The sequence below is a fragment of the Harpia harpyja genome, chromosome W (assembly GCF_026419915.1).
Source record: "Harpia harpyja isolate bHarHar1 chromosome W, bHarHar1 primary haplotype, whole genome shotgun sequence".
Taxonomy (NCBI): domain Eukaryota; kingdom Metazoa; phylum Chordata; class Aves; order Accipitriformes; family Accipitridae; genus Harpia; species Harpia harpyja.
Genome location: NC_068968.1, coordinates 20,753,059 through 20,769,502, shown reverse-complemented (window position 1 = coordinate 20,769,502; position 16,444 = coordinate 20,753,059). Strand labels below are relative to the sequence as shown.

General features: G+C 43.7%; 1 protein-coding gene across 1 annotated transcript in view; it reads right to left on the bottom strand.

Annotated features, from left to right (window-relative positions):
- Positions 1-936: 936 nt before the first annotated feature.
- LOC128136180 (uncharacterized) overlaps positions 937-16,444 on the bottom strand; it is a 115,998-nt gene continuing 100,490 nt past the window's right edge. The window contains exon 2 of the mRNA XM_052775361.1: positions 937-1,000. The gene's annotated coding sequence lies outside the window, so the exon portion shown is untranslated. The remainder of the gene's footprint in view (positions 1,001-16,444) is intronic.

Below are 16,444 nucleotides of genomic sequence, written 5' to 3'. Positions count from 1 at the left end.
ACCAGCCGCCACCTGAAGACAGATTACAACCACCTAGCAACTGACGGCACAAGCCGTCACGTAAACAGAAACTAGAAACTATAAATAAAGGGACTCTTCCCCATTTTCGGCGCGAGCCTTTGGCGGAGCACTGTCTCCCCGGCCGCCCAGTGCTGTTTTGCTCTCTTATCGCTTGCTAATAAATTCGATCTTGTCATTTAATACAAATTGGCTCCTCCAATTTGTCACGAGCGTCTATAACAGTGGGCACCTGGCATCCAGCCAGAGTCAACCCACTACAATGTGTTAGCTCCTGATCAAGTCAGAGAATCATAAAAAAGGCCAAAATATTGAGGTGGAAACACAGTCCATCTGGTTTACCAGCTCTTATTCAGTACTGAAGTATAAACATTCACCAGTGATGGCCCATGATGCTGGTCTCTGCTCTTTGTTGCCCACAGTCTTCAGAGCAGTATGCCTGGATTTTCTCCCATGCTGCCCTGCAAGATTTACAGCAATTCCCTACAAAGGTTCACAAGTTCACTTCATTTTTCTCCATATTTCATGTAAAGCTGCTTCTTTGCTTTTGCTGCTGTCGTGGTTTCAGCCCAGCCGGTAACAAAGGACCACGCAGCCGCTCGCTCACTCCTCCCGCCCCCCTCCGGTGGGATAGGGAGGAGACGGAGGAGAGAAAAGAAAAAAAACTGGAACCTCGAGGGTTGAGATAAGGGCAGTTTACTGGGACAACACAAAAAAAGGTTACAACAACAACAACGGTACTAATGAAAGAATATACAAAAAGAGTGATGCACAGTGCAACTGCTCACCACCCGGAACCCGATGCTCCGCCACCGAAAGTCGAGAGCCCTCCCCCCGGCCCGCTCCCCATTTATATACTGAGCATGATGTCACATGGTATGGAATAGCTCCTTGGCTAGTTCAGGTCGGCTGCCCCGGCTATGCCCCCCCACCTCCCAGGTTCCTGTAAAAATTAACTCTATCCCAGCTGAACCCAGGACAGCTGCCTATTAAAAAAGTCAGGGGCTACTGGTGAGCTGATACCCTCCCTGCCCAGTATGTGATTGCTTGCCGGTGCTTGTCAGTCCCTCTGATGTCCCTGGCCCCACTCTTTGACTGTAAATTCTCTGGGTCAGGGCTTGTTCCTCAGGTCTGGAGAAACATATTTTTTTTTCTTCCCCAATTTTTATTGAAAACTTTTCATTCAGTTCTCTGTAATTCACTACCACAACTCTTCACCCTTGTCACAGCCTGCTGCCGGGGCTGACCTCACCCCGGCTCCATCTCTGCTAGGCAGGATGTTACCTGATCAGAAAGTAACTGCTGAAACATACAAAGTATGTTTAGAGGAGACATTGCTTTATTCTGCGCAGGGTGCAAGGTGGAAGATTTCCACAAATCGAGCACACCTACTCAGGTTTTCAGTTCATACTTATACACTACAGTTAAAACACCACACCTATCTAATACATATGTTCCGCCTAACTATTGCATATTCATTATGTTGAGCAAGCATGACACGTTGTTCTCTTGAGCAATCATCCCAGAGTCTTCTACACCTGGGCAGGGGTCTCTGGTGGTCTTCGGTGGTCATTTGGGGAAGAATACCCCTACTCCTTTTGTCCTTTTATGGTCATGCGTCTTCTGAGGACACCAGGGTCTTTGTTTCTCTTGCCACCCCCTCGTTTCTCAATGCCAAAGGAGGATGTATGTCCTTAATTAGCAAGTCTGTGACTCCTTAAGCATCCTCTATTGTAAGCAGAATCTTAAACTAGATAAGCTTTACCTTGAGTACACATAATCTAAACAGTCCTTGAATAGAAAACATACCATACTTCTCGTGTTTTAGTTTTTTTCTTTAAACTATCACCACCTTCTATTTGTTAATCAGTCTTTTGAAGGCTTGAGGCAACAAGGAGACGAGAGGACTTGTCACCCTCAGGCTTCGGCAGGGCGTAGGCTGGCGAGGCCGCTGCCCTCTTCCCCGGCGACAGCAGGGCTGTCCCTGCAGCCGGCGATGTGCCCAGCCTCCCGCCGCCCTCCCGCGGAGAAGAGGGACGCAGCAGCCACCTGAGAGCACTAGTCTGCCCTAGCGTGACTTCCACGGGAGGCCGGATTGGGCCGCAGGGGCGGTTGGGCGCCGCGCTAGCTGAGCGATTTCCGCAGCCGTTTGTCTCCCGTCTCTTCCCGTTCACAGGAGCAGCTGCTGCTGCGCAACCCCTTCACTACCCGCCCGCTTGCTCCAGTGGCGTTGCCTTCTCCTCTCAGCCTCGCACAGCGCGGCCTGGTAAGCGGAGCGGGAGGAGGCGCCGCCGCCGCCCGTTGTGCTGAGCCGGGCCCTGGGCGTGGGGGCCGTCGGGCAGCTGGGCGTTGGAGACGCGGAGTGAGCACTGAGGTGCGGACATCTGCCTGGAGCTAGGGGGGGCGGCGGGGCTGCCCGCCCCGGGGTGAGCCCAGCGTCTTCCTGAGGGGGTGCTGAAGCGCGGCGGCGAGAGCCCCGACTTCTCAGAGTTAACTTAGCGGTGCCGCCGTCGCCGGCTGTCAGCACCCGAAATGCCCCGGGAGCCGACCAGCGTCCGGGGCTGCCAGCCCAGCCCTCCTTGCGCCGCTCTGGGGGTGGCTGCCGGACCCGCCGTGGGCCCCTCCCGCCCAGCCGGAGGTGCGGTCAGGAGGCTGTCAGTGCCCGGCCGTGGAGCAGACTCGCCTCAGGCGCCGCTGCCCTGCGGCGGGGCCTTGGGGAGCGCAGGAGGTGTCTGGGAACCAGTGGAGCCGACCGGCCGGGGGCACGTGCTTGTTTAGTCCTTCATTTTGTGCAACAGCTAATGTTTGTTTGTACGTGCCAGAGCATGAAACAGGCAGTACTGGTCTGCGGGATGTCATGCAAGGAAGAGGTTATGCGCCGATCCATGCTTTTCCATTGACCTGTTATGTGTGTTCCCTGTCAAAGCGATTTAAACATTCGACATTCTCTTGCTGTATCTTGTAGACCTGTTGACTTCGGCAGCATGCAGTAGGATTTTTTAGCAAGTTAAGTGTATTGGGTTTGTGTGGCAATGTTTTGGTAGTGGGGGGGGTTACAGGGGTGGCTTCTGTGAGAAGCTGCTGGAAGCTTCCCCTATGTCCGACAGAGCCAATGCCAGCCAGCTCTAAGATGGACTCGCCACCAGCCAAGGCCGAGCCAATCAGCGATAGTGGTAGCACCTCTGTGATAACATATTTAAGAAGGGAAAAAAGTTGCAGGAGGCACAGAAATGGGAGCCAGAGAGAGGAGTGAGAACATGTAAGAGAAACAACCCTACAGAAACCAAGGTCAGTCACTTACCTCCCTCACAGTGAGATGGGGGAGAGAATCAGAAGGGTAAAAGTGAGAAAACTCGTGGGCTGAGATAAAGACAGTTTAATAGGTAAAGCAAAAGCCGCGCATGCAAGCAAAGCAAAACAAGGAATTCATTCACTACTTTCCATCGGCAGGCAGGTGTTCAGCCATCTCCAGGAAAGCAGGGCTCCATCACGCGTAACGGTTACTTGGGAAGACAAATGCCATAACTCCAAATGTCCCCCCCTTCCTTCTTCTTCCCCCAGCTTTTAATTGCTGACCATGACGTCATATGGTATGGAATATCCCTTTGGTCAGTTGGGGTCAGCTGTCCCAGCTGTGTCCTCTCCCAACTTCTTGTGCACCCCCAGCCTACTCGCTGGTGGGGTGAGGTGGGAAGCAGAAAAGGCCTTGACTCTGTGTAAGCACTGCTCAGCAATAACTAAAACATCCCTGTGTTATCAACACTGTTTTCAGCCCAAATCCAAAACATAGCCCCATACTAGCTACTGTGAAGAAAATTAACTCTATCCCAGCCAAAACCAGCACAATTTATCACAGCGAAGTGATACACACTGCTTGTAAAAATCTTTCAGTGTGAATTTGCTTTTTTTTTTAAGTCATTCATTCATAGAGAGGTCTAGCGTTTTTATACGTTCCACTTTCAAAATGTGTCTGGTACAGAAAATATCAGCACTGACAGAGGGAGGTTAATAAAAATTTGAGAGAGATTCTGCTTAAGTTGAGGCGTTTGAATCCTCAATTTTTTGTCACGAACAAGACAGACTTCTAGTGTAAATTCTGCCTTTTCTGTAAGTGTCTCTTCCATGATCTTTTCCTTGGCCATCTTAACTTACATTAGCTACTTCTGTTCGTTTATCTAGAAATGAAGAAAAATGGAATCTTTACAAAAAATCATTTTAATTTATTGTGACATTGCAAGAAAAGATTTAATGTTTGTCTTAATTTCACTTTCTAAGCTTACACTTGAGTTAGGAGTCTAATGTTGCTTTAGTTCTTCCTTGTCAAACTATATTTCAGACTCTTTACATATTTAGAAAAAGTAGGAAATCTGCTGAAAGATGACCTCAGATATAAATGAAAAAAACAATGAATAACCGATGTGTGTGTGTCTTTCATTCATTCAGAAAACAAGGCAGAAGAGGGAAAGGTTGAAAAGGGGAAAATGCAAAGGTCTGTGGCTCAATAAGCCAAACTGCTGTACAGATGACCTATGTTGAGGACCTCAGCGTATCTTTAGTTAATGAAAACTAAATAAAAATGAAGTTGTTGCAAGAACTGCAAAATCAGATGTTTGGACTGTGGAAGAACAGAGATTCTTTTAATACTGGTTTTAAGTTTTGTGCCCCAGCTTCCCTGTCAGTAAGTGCTGTGCACATTAGCACTGTTAGTAGGCATAACCCTAGCATAATGATTGAGTTGAGTGTGTAGATGTAAAAGATCATCTTAGTTTTCTCATGTAGCTAGCACAAGGGGGTAAAAACAAGCAGGTAGAAAGAGGAGTTGGAGGACCTTTGGAGAAAGCATGGTGAAAAGGGAAGGCTTTGGAAACAGATTAGAGAAGAACAGAGAGACATTGGAACATGGTTGATGGTTGGACTCGATGATCTTGAAGGTCTTTTCCAACCTAAATGATTCTATGATTCTATGATTCTATAGCAAGGCACAAAGAGAAAAAAATATTTGTCTTGTCCTTCTGGTTGTCTTAATTTAGGTCTCTGTTTTACAAGGAGGTCGATTTTCCCCTGTATTTGGCACTGGTGAGGCCGCACCTCGAGTACTGTGTTCAGTTTTGGGCCCCTCACTACAGGAAAGACATTGAGGTGCTGGAACGTGTCCAGAGAAGGGCAACCAGGTTGGTGAGGGGCCTGGAGCATAAGTCTTATGAGGAGCGGCTGAGGGAGCTGGGGCTGTTTAGTCTGGAGAAGAGGAGGCTGAGGGGAGACCTTATCGCTCTCTACAACTACCTGAAGGGGGGTTGTAGTGAGGTGGGTGCTGGTCTCTTCTGTCAGGTGGCTGGTGATAGGACGAGAGGAAATGGCCTCAAGTTGTGGCAAGGGAGATTTAGGTTGGATATTAGGAAAAATTTCTTTACTGAGAGGGTTGTCAAACATTGGAATAGGCTGCCCAGGGAAGTAGTTGAGTCACCATCCCTGGAGGTATTCAAAAAGCGCATAGATGGGGTACTCCAGAACATGGTTTAGTGGGCATGGATGATGGTTGGACTCAATGATCTTGAAGGTCTTTTCCAACCTAAATGATTCTATGATGCTATGATTCTATGATTCAGGTCTGTGAAAAGCTCTGTTGCGCCAGTAGCACTGATCCTCCCACACAAAATAATTTAAGGGAGCACACCTCCAGGAGCACGTTGAGAAAACAGTCTTTGTTTTCTTTGGGTTTATGTCGGCGTTCATTTTTGTTATGTGGCATTGCATATATATGTGTGTGTGTATTTAATGTGTAGGATAACGATGACTTATTTTTATGGACATATTCTGGGAAAACTGGAGTTCTCTTGTCTTTTGTCTAAACATTGAGGAAGTTGGTTTATTTTTTTTATTTGTATTTTTTTTTGTTGTTGCTTTCTAGTTCTGTATGCAACCTGGAAATAAAAACAGACGTTTCGCTTTGCTATTTAAAATGTCTAGGTGGCATGCTATAAAAGATCAGAGAACGTTTGTAAATAAAGTGTTAGTCTCCTCTATAGTGAAGAGACTACTGATAGACTTTGGAGTCACAAGAGGAAAGCATGTGTAATTTCAGCAGGTAACTGAATTGTATGTTTTTGTGGTCCTTACAGATAGACTTATACAGAGCTGAAGAATCACAAGTTGAAATGAGTTACCAAGAGGCTGATGTGCTATGTTGCTGGAGATGTAGAAAATATATAGCAAATTCTGTTTGTCTTGCAAAATGTCATAGAAAAGAACCATCCGAAGTAAGTATAGTGTCTGGAGGGGGTCTGTAACTTTTTCTGGTGTCATTGGTTTTAAATAAGGGAGAAGTATTAGACTTACCTTTACTTAGTAATTTATATCCTGTGGAGATAAGTACTAAAATACAGACAATTCCACAGAGAGTAATGTAAGCAATAATGCTGCTGAAGCCAAGTAGGCAGCGATCACCTTTATGTTGTGCAACATGAAGGCTGGGATTCATGATACATTTGTCTACTAGCTTGTGTAAAGTATATAGTGTTACCATTCTTTATATAAAAATGTGTTCTATTTTTGACAGTTTTAATACAGTCATTTTTTGTTTTAATGTCTCTTAACAGAGAACTCTTGTTTCTAAGGTGTGTTTTAAATACTGATACTAATTTCCACTGTGGTGGTTAACCGTATCAAATATTCCTACATCAGATACTTTTGTTCTTAATTTTGAAAAAGTGGGGGATAGTCTGTGCACAAAAATAGTTCAGAAGATTAGCCTGCCCTGAGGGGGATGATGCCCTGCCAGGTTAAAATACCACTTAGTAATTTACATCATCTTCATTAATATAAACAGAAAAATAATCATATGGAATAAAACAATGACAGAGTATTTCCTGCTGCTTTATAATGGCAGTCAGTCATCATAAAGAGTTAGAGTCTTTCCAAATATGCCAAGAAGACTGTGCTTACATCCTATGATGTTAAATCAAAGTGAAAAAGCAAATAGAAGGAAAGGTGTTCTTTTTTCTTTTTTTTTTTTAATGCACTAGAAATGCAACAACATTCTTTTTGGCACTGGTGAAGGGTATGACCAATAGAGGTAGAAATAAAGTTGTTATTTTTTAAGATCCTGATATAATTAGCATTATTAATAAACCCCATTTTAATAATCTGTATTTATTTAGTTCAGTAGTCGGAAATCAAATGTTTTCAACATGTTTGCAGAAGAGCAGGACATGCCCCTCGCCTGATGTACATCTGTAACATGGAGCATTTTCAGTAGGCTACCTTTTAACAGCAGTATCTTTTTTTTACCATGGGCTATGACTTTCTCTCATTAAGCTTCTGGAGTCTTAATGGAGTTTGTTAGCTGAATATGAGCTTTAGACTACCAGGTACATCCATCTTGGGACTCAGCAAGAAGAAAATCTTTTCCTCATCTTTTTGTTTGGCTTTTTTCTAATGTTACCTTAGTTTTCTTGGGGATGTAAAGAAGTGAAAGAAAGCCTATCTCACTTAACTTAAAAACCATTTCTAGTAGAAGACTAAATATTAATATGAAAAACAATAGAAAACCTATTTTTGCATTGGTTTTAGGATCTGCATTTGGGGTTTATTTCAAAGTTAAAAAGATCCATTTTCTTTAAGTGTATTCTGCCCCTACTCATGATGTACTTCTCCTACAACATGAAAGTTTTAAAATGGCTTTATAAAATTTCTGGAACAAAAGCGTATGTGGTGGGTTGACCTTGGCTGGCCCTAAAATTGAAAAATACTCATATGAAAATGAGTACAGCAGGACAAGCGGTTCTCAATGCCTTTTTGTTCAAAAGTCATCTGTGACCCCTTCAGGACACTGCAGCCATGAAGATTACAATAATAATTAGGTTGCAGCAAGAAATTAGAGCACAGAAACTTGAACATTATTTACTGGGAGTCTTGAAAAAATAGTAGATGAGTAGCAGCTTTGAAGGAGGATGACAGAGAGAAGCTAGATAAGCTGTCCTAGCCAACAAGTGTCCATACCAGAAGTTCCTGCTCCTAGAAAGGGAGGAACTGACACTGCTGGACAGAGAAACAATCATGGAAGGTATTCAGATACACATAAAAACTTGCTGCTAGCTTCTCATCTCCAAAGTATTTCTGCTTAGAGACACTTGTAAAAGCATACTTAACCACCATTTCTCAATAAAGTAGCACTTAGATGGGGAGACAGAAAAGAAAGTTTAAAGATCTGCCTCCAGGCTGCCAGAGAAGCTGTTAGGAAAATCTCACTCCCTAACTACTGTACCAGTTAGTCTTTATAGTATGAAACTGTATGAACTTTCTTAAGAGATATATATATATAGTTTACATTGTATACTGCAGGGAGACAGGGAATGGGGGTTGTGGTCAGTTCATCACATATTGTCTCTGCCGCTCCTTCCTCCTCACTCTCTTCCCCTGCTCCAGCGTGGGGTCCCTCCTGTGGGAGACAGTCCTTCATGAACTTCTCCAACATGGGTCTTTCCCATGGGCTGCAGTTCTTCACAAACTGCTCCAGCATGGGTTCTTTCCACGCGGTGCAGTCCTTCAGGAGACCACTGCTCCAGAATGGGAACCCCACAGGGTCACAAGTTCTGCCAGAAAACCTGCTCCAACGTGGGGTGCTCTCTCCACGCGTCTACAGGTCCTGCCAGGAGCCTGCTCCAGCATGGGTTTCCCACGGGGTCACAGCCTCCTTCAGGGCACATCCACCTGCTCTGGCGTGGGATCCTCCACGGGCTGCAGGTGGATACCTGCTCCACCGTGGACCTCCATGGGCTGCAGGGGGACAGCCTGCCTCACCATGGTCTTCCCCACGGGCTGCAGGGGAATCTCTGCTCCAGCGCCAGGAGCACCTCCTTCCCCTCCTTCTTCACTGACCTTGTGTCTGCAGGGTTGTTTCTCTGACATATTCTCACTCCTTTCTTCTGGTTGCTGTTGTGCAGCAGTTTTTCCCCCTTCTTAAATATGTTATCACTGAGGCACTACCACTATCGCTGATTGGCTCGGCCTTGGCCAGCGGTGGGTCCATCTTGGAGCCGGCTAGCACTGGCTTTATTGGATATGGGAGAAGCTTCTAGCATCTTCTCACAGAAGCCACCCCTGTAGCTCCCACACTACCAAAACCTTTCCACGCAAACCCAGTACAGTGTATCAGTAATGTTATTCCTTTTTGATAAATAATGAAATCAATGTGTTTCCAAAGTCAGCAGTATTTGGACCCAAGAAATACTAAGTCTTAGATACTACCTGAAAACTTAAATATCTAAAAATGTTGATATTTCTTTACAAGAATAATGAGAAGCTTTTCATCTTTAATCCATTTAAATCAGTTGTTTGATCTTGTTCTTAAATATTGTATTTCTAGTGCCTTATTAGTGGACTTATTCCATTTGAAATTCAAAGCCCAGATTATGGACAACATGGAGACTTACAAATTTAGAAGGAACAGCTCAGTTGCAGTGTATCATTGTTCTTTCAGGGATCGTACATGTCTGTGGTTGACATACTTGCCTGTTATTACAAGAAGGCAAAGTTTGTCCTCTCCCTTACATATTAGAAATCTCTCCTTTCCTATACAAGTTTTGAGGATGTGTTGTTAAATTAGCTGAATATATTCTTGTCTTTCTCACAATGCAAAGTGCACAAATATTTTTTTCATTTTCAATTATTGTTTCAAATGATTTTTTTACATGCCATTTTGTTTTGTAGAAGGGGTCATCTTTGTGAAATCAAGCCTAATGCAGATTTCCTAAGCCAGCATAGGTCTGCTGACACATTCAGTTGGGTCTAGCAGCAGTACAAATGTATCCATGCGGTCTGTGACACTGCATCCAACTAGTAAGACCCACCTTTCAAGCAGAGGTGTAAATTCAGTACAAACATGCCTTTAATACTTCTAGGTCCAAGTTGACTTTGTTTTCACTGAACTGTGCTCTCCTGTATTTCAGAATCTAGGGTTAACATGGATGGAGTTAGCTACCCATAGTACAGGTGTGATCTTGATCTCCTAACATATTGTGGTGGGTTGACCCTGGCTGGGTGCCAGGTGCCCACTAAAGCCGCTCTATCACTCCCCCTCCTCAGCTGGACAGGGGAGAGAAAATATAACGAAAGGCTTATGGGTTGAGATAAGGACAGTTTAATAAAGCAAAAGCAAAGGTCGCACGCAAAAGCAAAGGAAAACAAAAGATTTTATTCTCTACTTCCCATCAGCAGGCGATGTCTGGCCACTTCCTGGGAAGCAGGGCTTCAGTATGCATAGCGGTTGCTCCAGAAGACAAACAGCGTAATAACCAATGCCCCCCCTCCTCCTCCTTTCTCTTAGCTTTTATTGCTGAGCAGACATCATATGGTATGGAATATCTGTTTGGTTAGTTTGGGTCAGCTGTCCTGGCTATGTCCCCTCCCGAGATCTTGCCCAGCCCCAGCCTGCCGGTGAAGGGGGGGAAATGTTGGAGAGACAGCCTTGATGCTGTGCCAGCACTGCTCAGCAGTAGCCAAAACACTGGTGTGTTATCAACACCTTTCTAGCTACTGATGCAAAGCACAGCACTACGAGGGCTGCTATGGGGAGAATTAAGTCCATCTCAGCCAGACCTAATACACATATATATACTGTTAGAAAGGAGATGAATTCCTTGGTAGTATTTTTTACCTTTTTTTTTTTACGATTAGTTTTCTAACAGTGCAATCCGCTTAGAGAGCTTGAGGTTCTGGAATATTTTTCATGCTTTATACTTGAGGGGTTTTTATTTTGTGCATGGTTTAAAGGTTTTTTTAGTGTGTGCATGTAGAAAATTTCAACTTCTTTCATGGAAAAACTGTAGGAGTTATCTTTGTCCATTACATGAATGCCCCATGGTGGAGCTTTCAATTGCTAGTGGCGGTCCAACTTCATTGCGCACAAGAGTGAAAGAGCTCCTTCTCTAATTATGTAGGTAGCAGATAATTAAAAAAAAACTTAATTGAACGCTACTTTCCGAGACACTGGGAGGCAAAGATTGTACTAAGATGAGAAGAGCAATGTTTTCAGTATGTCTGCTTTCCCTGTTGAATTTTAGACCTTCAGTCAAAGACATAGCTGAAATGTAAGTAAAAGAGAAAAATCTTAGAACAAATCTTAAAACCAAACGTTGAAGTTACGAATGCAGTATAAACACTTTAAATCAGAATTATATCCAAGTTGAAGTACGGGTACTCTCCACAGATAGGAGGAAGACGATAGCATAGACATGGCAAACACATCTATCTGTCTGGTGTCATTACTTGGAGAACTTCTAAAAGCTTCTATCTTCTGTGTATAGCCCCACTTTCAATTTTCAGCATAATAAAACTTTTATTCCCATGAGTTTCATAGCATAAGAGTCAGTGATTTTCCATGTTCATAACTTTTATAACTGATTTTAAGACTTTTATCACTCACCAGAATTTCCTCATATTTTAGCCATTTTTATAACTTTACTGACATTCTAAACCATATTAAAAGATTTAATTACACTTATATCACTTCTGTGCTAAAGGGTAGTTAGGTAATTGTATTTTAGTATCAGTTAGTGAAATGCTACAATTTTGAAACTCAGCTAAAATCCAACGCTATTCTTAATTATGAAATATTTTTTTAGATTTTATTTTCTCTTCAGTTGGTCACATCATTGCAGTAAAAACTCAGAAGTTACTACGAGTCCTTGGTTTCTCAGCTAGTTATTCTAACAAGCATTGGAAAATGAATTTAAAACTATTTGTGGCATAGTTGTGCAATATTGACCACAGTCTTCATATGAATTAGAACTTAAATTTGTCCTGTCTTTACTGGAATATTGTGCTAGCTGATAGTGCTTGTGAAATCAGTTTCCTAATATACTTAGAAGATCAGCAAACTTTCTGTTCTTGTAAACAAAACAAAACCACCTCCAAATGCCTCCATCTCCACAGTGGAGTCTGTCCAATGTCCTTTGATTCAGAAATAGAGCATTATTGACAGCATCTACCTGATTTTTAGCTTAAAGAATGTACCAACATCTCTGAGTTTTATCATTTGTTAATAAAATATTTACTGAATTTGGTAACTGACTTCTGGCTGTATTCAAACAAAAAAAGCTTACATGAATGTTGAATATTGATATAATATTTCTTTTTTTAACAGCCATCACAAACTTCAGCTGCTGCTCAAGACTCTTGCAACATATGGCATGTTAACTTAGAAGCCATTCCAGAGTGGGTGAAATGCACCATTGAAAAGGTAGATCTTTTTTCTTGTATCTTTATCATTCAACAAAATGTGAAATAAGGGGAACAAATTTCAAGGGTACTTTTCTGACAAGGTCCATATATATCACAGAGACCTTCTAATTTCTCAGTAACTTCTATCATTACCATTTGCAGAGGCTTTTTTTCCTCTTAAATGGTTTTTTTTTATGTATGCACAAAACCTAGAAGTGATAAATTCTGTTCCTGCCCATTTATAGATGGATGTATTTACATTTCTCCAAATAACTGTCATGGGCACCTCTGCATATTTTGTCAATGCTTAAAATTATATTAATTATCTAGGCTTTGGGTTTGGGTTTGTCTTGATCATCGTATCTTGCAGTATCAACGCATATGTTGACAGTAACTCTAAGGAGAATGTTTATCCATAAAACTGGACTGAGGGTTTATTACAGATCAGTTGTTGGAATATGATGTGATGTCTTTTACATTTCATGTCCTATTTTGTCATACGAAGTTGCCTTCCTGCAAATTCAAAGGTCTGATGACAAGCCAGTGTCACTGCTTTTGAGTTTTAACTGCCCATTTGAAATTACAAACCATCTCACAACTTTCCTGTTGTAATGATTGCTTCAGTTGAGTATTTTCTTTAAGTTATTTTAGGTCTAGAAGTTAATGTTATTGCATAGATATATTAAGCAGAAACAGTGGTTTTCTTTTGCCCTGCAGTTTTTCTCTGATTAGTCTTTGATTTTGAGAGGCAAATGCTATCTGCATTCCTTTCTGCTCAGACTTCAGTGTCTAAGTTTTACTATATTGCAAGTAACAACTTCTGATCTAAGCAAATACACCCTGAAAATGATGCAGAAAAAATTGTTCTGACTGTAAAACTAAGCATTCAAATATTAAGAAAAATTGTTTCATTTTCCTTCATTGTTTTGCTCTATGTTTTATTTTGTTAAGCAGTAATTAAACTCTTCTTAAAATTAATGATCTCTTATACTTCAATAGTGCATTCATTTTGTCCTTTAATATCTTGGGAACTCTTGCCTCATTCACTTCTGACTTCTCTGGAATATCCTGTGGGTTTATGGATAAATGTGTGGGTTTTTTAAACAATTCTGACTTATCCCCAGATCCTCCTGGGCTCCTGAATCAAAGGCTAAATCATTTTACATAAGCACAAAGTCTATTTGCAGGCTGTAACAACCCATTTCTTCCCAGCCAGTTTTTTTTTGCCATCTGTCCCTTTTCTTAACCAGTCTCATTGGGTTTCATGCACACATTAGTGTATAGATAATCTTCAATAATTATAAATATCTAGTTAGTGCTTTTAGTGACCTTTATTGACCTGCATTTTCTTTTCCTCATCACTTGGTTTAGCTTCTTTGGCTAACCCTTCCCAGTTTTTCCTCTTTATGCAGGCCATCATTAAATCTGTGTACCCTCAGCTCCTTTTCAGATCTTGCTGATTTTCCCCCTACCACCTCCTCCACTAGTAGGCTGTTACTTCTGAGTCAATGCTTCTACAGTCCATTGCCAAGCTCATGCTAAATCACTCCCAGACTCCCTTGTACTGCACCTCATCCCCCAGTCTCTGTGCACATAGGACATAGAGATGTCCTTTTTCTTCCCTACCATCTCTTGCTTTCCCATTTTTGTCAGGCTCCTAGCCTTCTTCCCTAACCTTCATGGATCATTCCTTGTCTCCATTTGGAGATCCAGGTTAGTATTCCATAGTGCCTGAGTGCCAGCAAGACTCACTAAAGGCACTAGAAAGTGCTTTTCCTGAATTTAGTGCCTAGCCCATGGCATCTAGGAAATGGAGTGTGGGAAGCATAGTAAATTTCTGAACCAGCTTAATTATTCTTTGGGAATGGCATATGCACAAGTTGATCAGCCTTGTAAACTGAGAGAGACTCTGCATGTGTCACAACCTGTGCTGGACAGGCCAGGGAGGGGTCATGGTGAGTTCAGAATTCCCTCGGGCTAAATTAAGGTGAAGTGACACCCAAATGATCAGTTGAACGTTTTATTCATGGCAGAAGCAACCTGAATTTGGAAGGCGTAACAGTAGGTGGCAGGGTTTCTCACAACAGGAATTGGCATGAAGCTATGTCAGTAAACCATATAACACGTGCTAACTATATGTATCAATTCAGGGAATAAGGAGAGCCCTCCCATTGGGTCACGAGGTTCAGAGTGGACCCCCTCGCTTTCTGGACTCCTTCTCAGAGAGGAGCCTAGGGGTTGCTAGATCCACTCCTAGTCCCAGACTTGGTCAATGGTTTTATGTCTAAAGGGATGAGGTGTAGGGATTATGAAAAAGAGAAAGACAGAGAGAAAGAGAGAGACAGAAAGAGAAAGAGGAAAAGAAAAGAGAAAGATTTCACTGGTCCTGGGTCCAGCGTTGGTCTAGTCAGTCTAGAGGTCCAGTTCCGGAGGGCACGCACACATGGGGCTTCAGTTTGTGTCCTTTTATAATCTCCTTGACCCTCCTTCGGGTGTGCACTTGAACTCATTAGGCTAATTAGGTGTCATGCGCAGTTTGTGCTTTCAGAACCTTCTGGAAATGGGTTGGTGGGCTTGGTGGTCGTTTGGGGAGTAACTTCTCCTTCCCTGCAGGCATGACCATTGTTTGCCCTCCGGCCATATATGGTGAGCTGCCCTGCTCAGCATATCAGAACACGGAATTGCGCATCCTTCAGCAGGTCCCATTGCTGATGTCCTGTGCTGATTGGCTTCTCACCTGTGGTTCGTTGTTATGCAGAACTTGCGCCACCACAATGTTTGAGACATTAACTCTTTCAGTCTCTCACAGCATGTGATGGGTTAACCCTGGCTGGACGCCAGGTGCCCACCAGAGCCGTTCTATCACTCCCCCTCCTTCTCAGCTGGACAGGGGAGAGAAAATATAACAAAGAGCTTGTGGGTTGAGATAAGGACAGGAGAGATCACTCACCAATTACCGTCACAGGCAAAACAGACTCAGCTTGGGGAAAATTAACTCGATTTATTACAAATCAACCAGAGTAGGGTAATGAGAAATAAAACCAAATCTCAGAACACCTTCCCTCCACCCCTCCCTTCTTCCCGGGCACAACTTCACTCCCGGATTCTCTACCAACCCCCCAGCGGCACAGGGGGACGGGGATGGGGTTTACGATCAGTTCATCACACGTTATTTTCTGCCGCTTCATCCTCCTCAGGGGGAGGACTCATCACACTCTTCCCCTGCTCCAGCGTGGGGTCCCACCCATGGGAGACAGTCCTCCACGAACTTCTCCAACGTGGGTCCTTCCCACGGGCTGCAGTTCTTCACGAACTGCTCCAGCATGGGTCCTTTCCACAGTGTGCAGTCCTTCAGGCACAGACTGCTCCAGCGTGGGTCCCCCACGGGGTCACAAGTCCTGCCAGAAAACCTGCTCCAGCGTGGGCTCCTCTCTCCACAGATCCGCAGGTCCTGCCAGGAGCCTGCTCCAGCGCGGGGTTCCCACGGGGTCACAGCCTCCTTCGGGAACCCACCTGCTCCGGCATGGGGTCCTCCACGGGCTGCAGGTGGATATCTGCTCCACCGTGGACCTCCATGGACTGCAGGGGGACAGCCTGCCTCACCATGGTCTTCACCACGGGCTGCAGGGGAATCTCTGCTCCGGCGCCTGGAGCATCTCCTCCCCCTCCTTCTTCACTGACCTTGGTGTCCGCAGGGTTGTTTCTCTTACATGTTCTCACTCTTCTCTCCGGCTGCCAAATACTGCCGTCCCAACTTTTTTCCCTTCTTAAAAATGTTATCACAGAGGCGTTACCACTATCACTGATTGGCTCGGCCTTGGCCGGCGGCGGGTCCGTCTTAGAGCCGGCTGGTATGGGCTCTCTCGAACACAGGGGAAGCTTCCAGCAGCTTCTTACAGAAGCCACCCCTGTAACCCCCCCCGCTACCAAAACCTTGCCACACAAAACCAATACACAGCATTTCATTTTTATCTTTAATTAAAGCTTTTCTGGGGAGCAGTCTGAGAGAACAGACCTGTTCAGACTTTGGACTTTCTTTGCAAATGCATAGGCTGCTGTTCTAAGTTTATTTTGTAGCGTGATAACTTTATTTGTCAAGTTGTTTTCTGTTTTTCAGTAAGCCAAAGTATGTCCATAAATGTTGTGTTGTGGCAGAATGCACACTATTATTAAGTTGAAGTATATAAACCTTGGATTGTAAATAGGA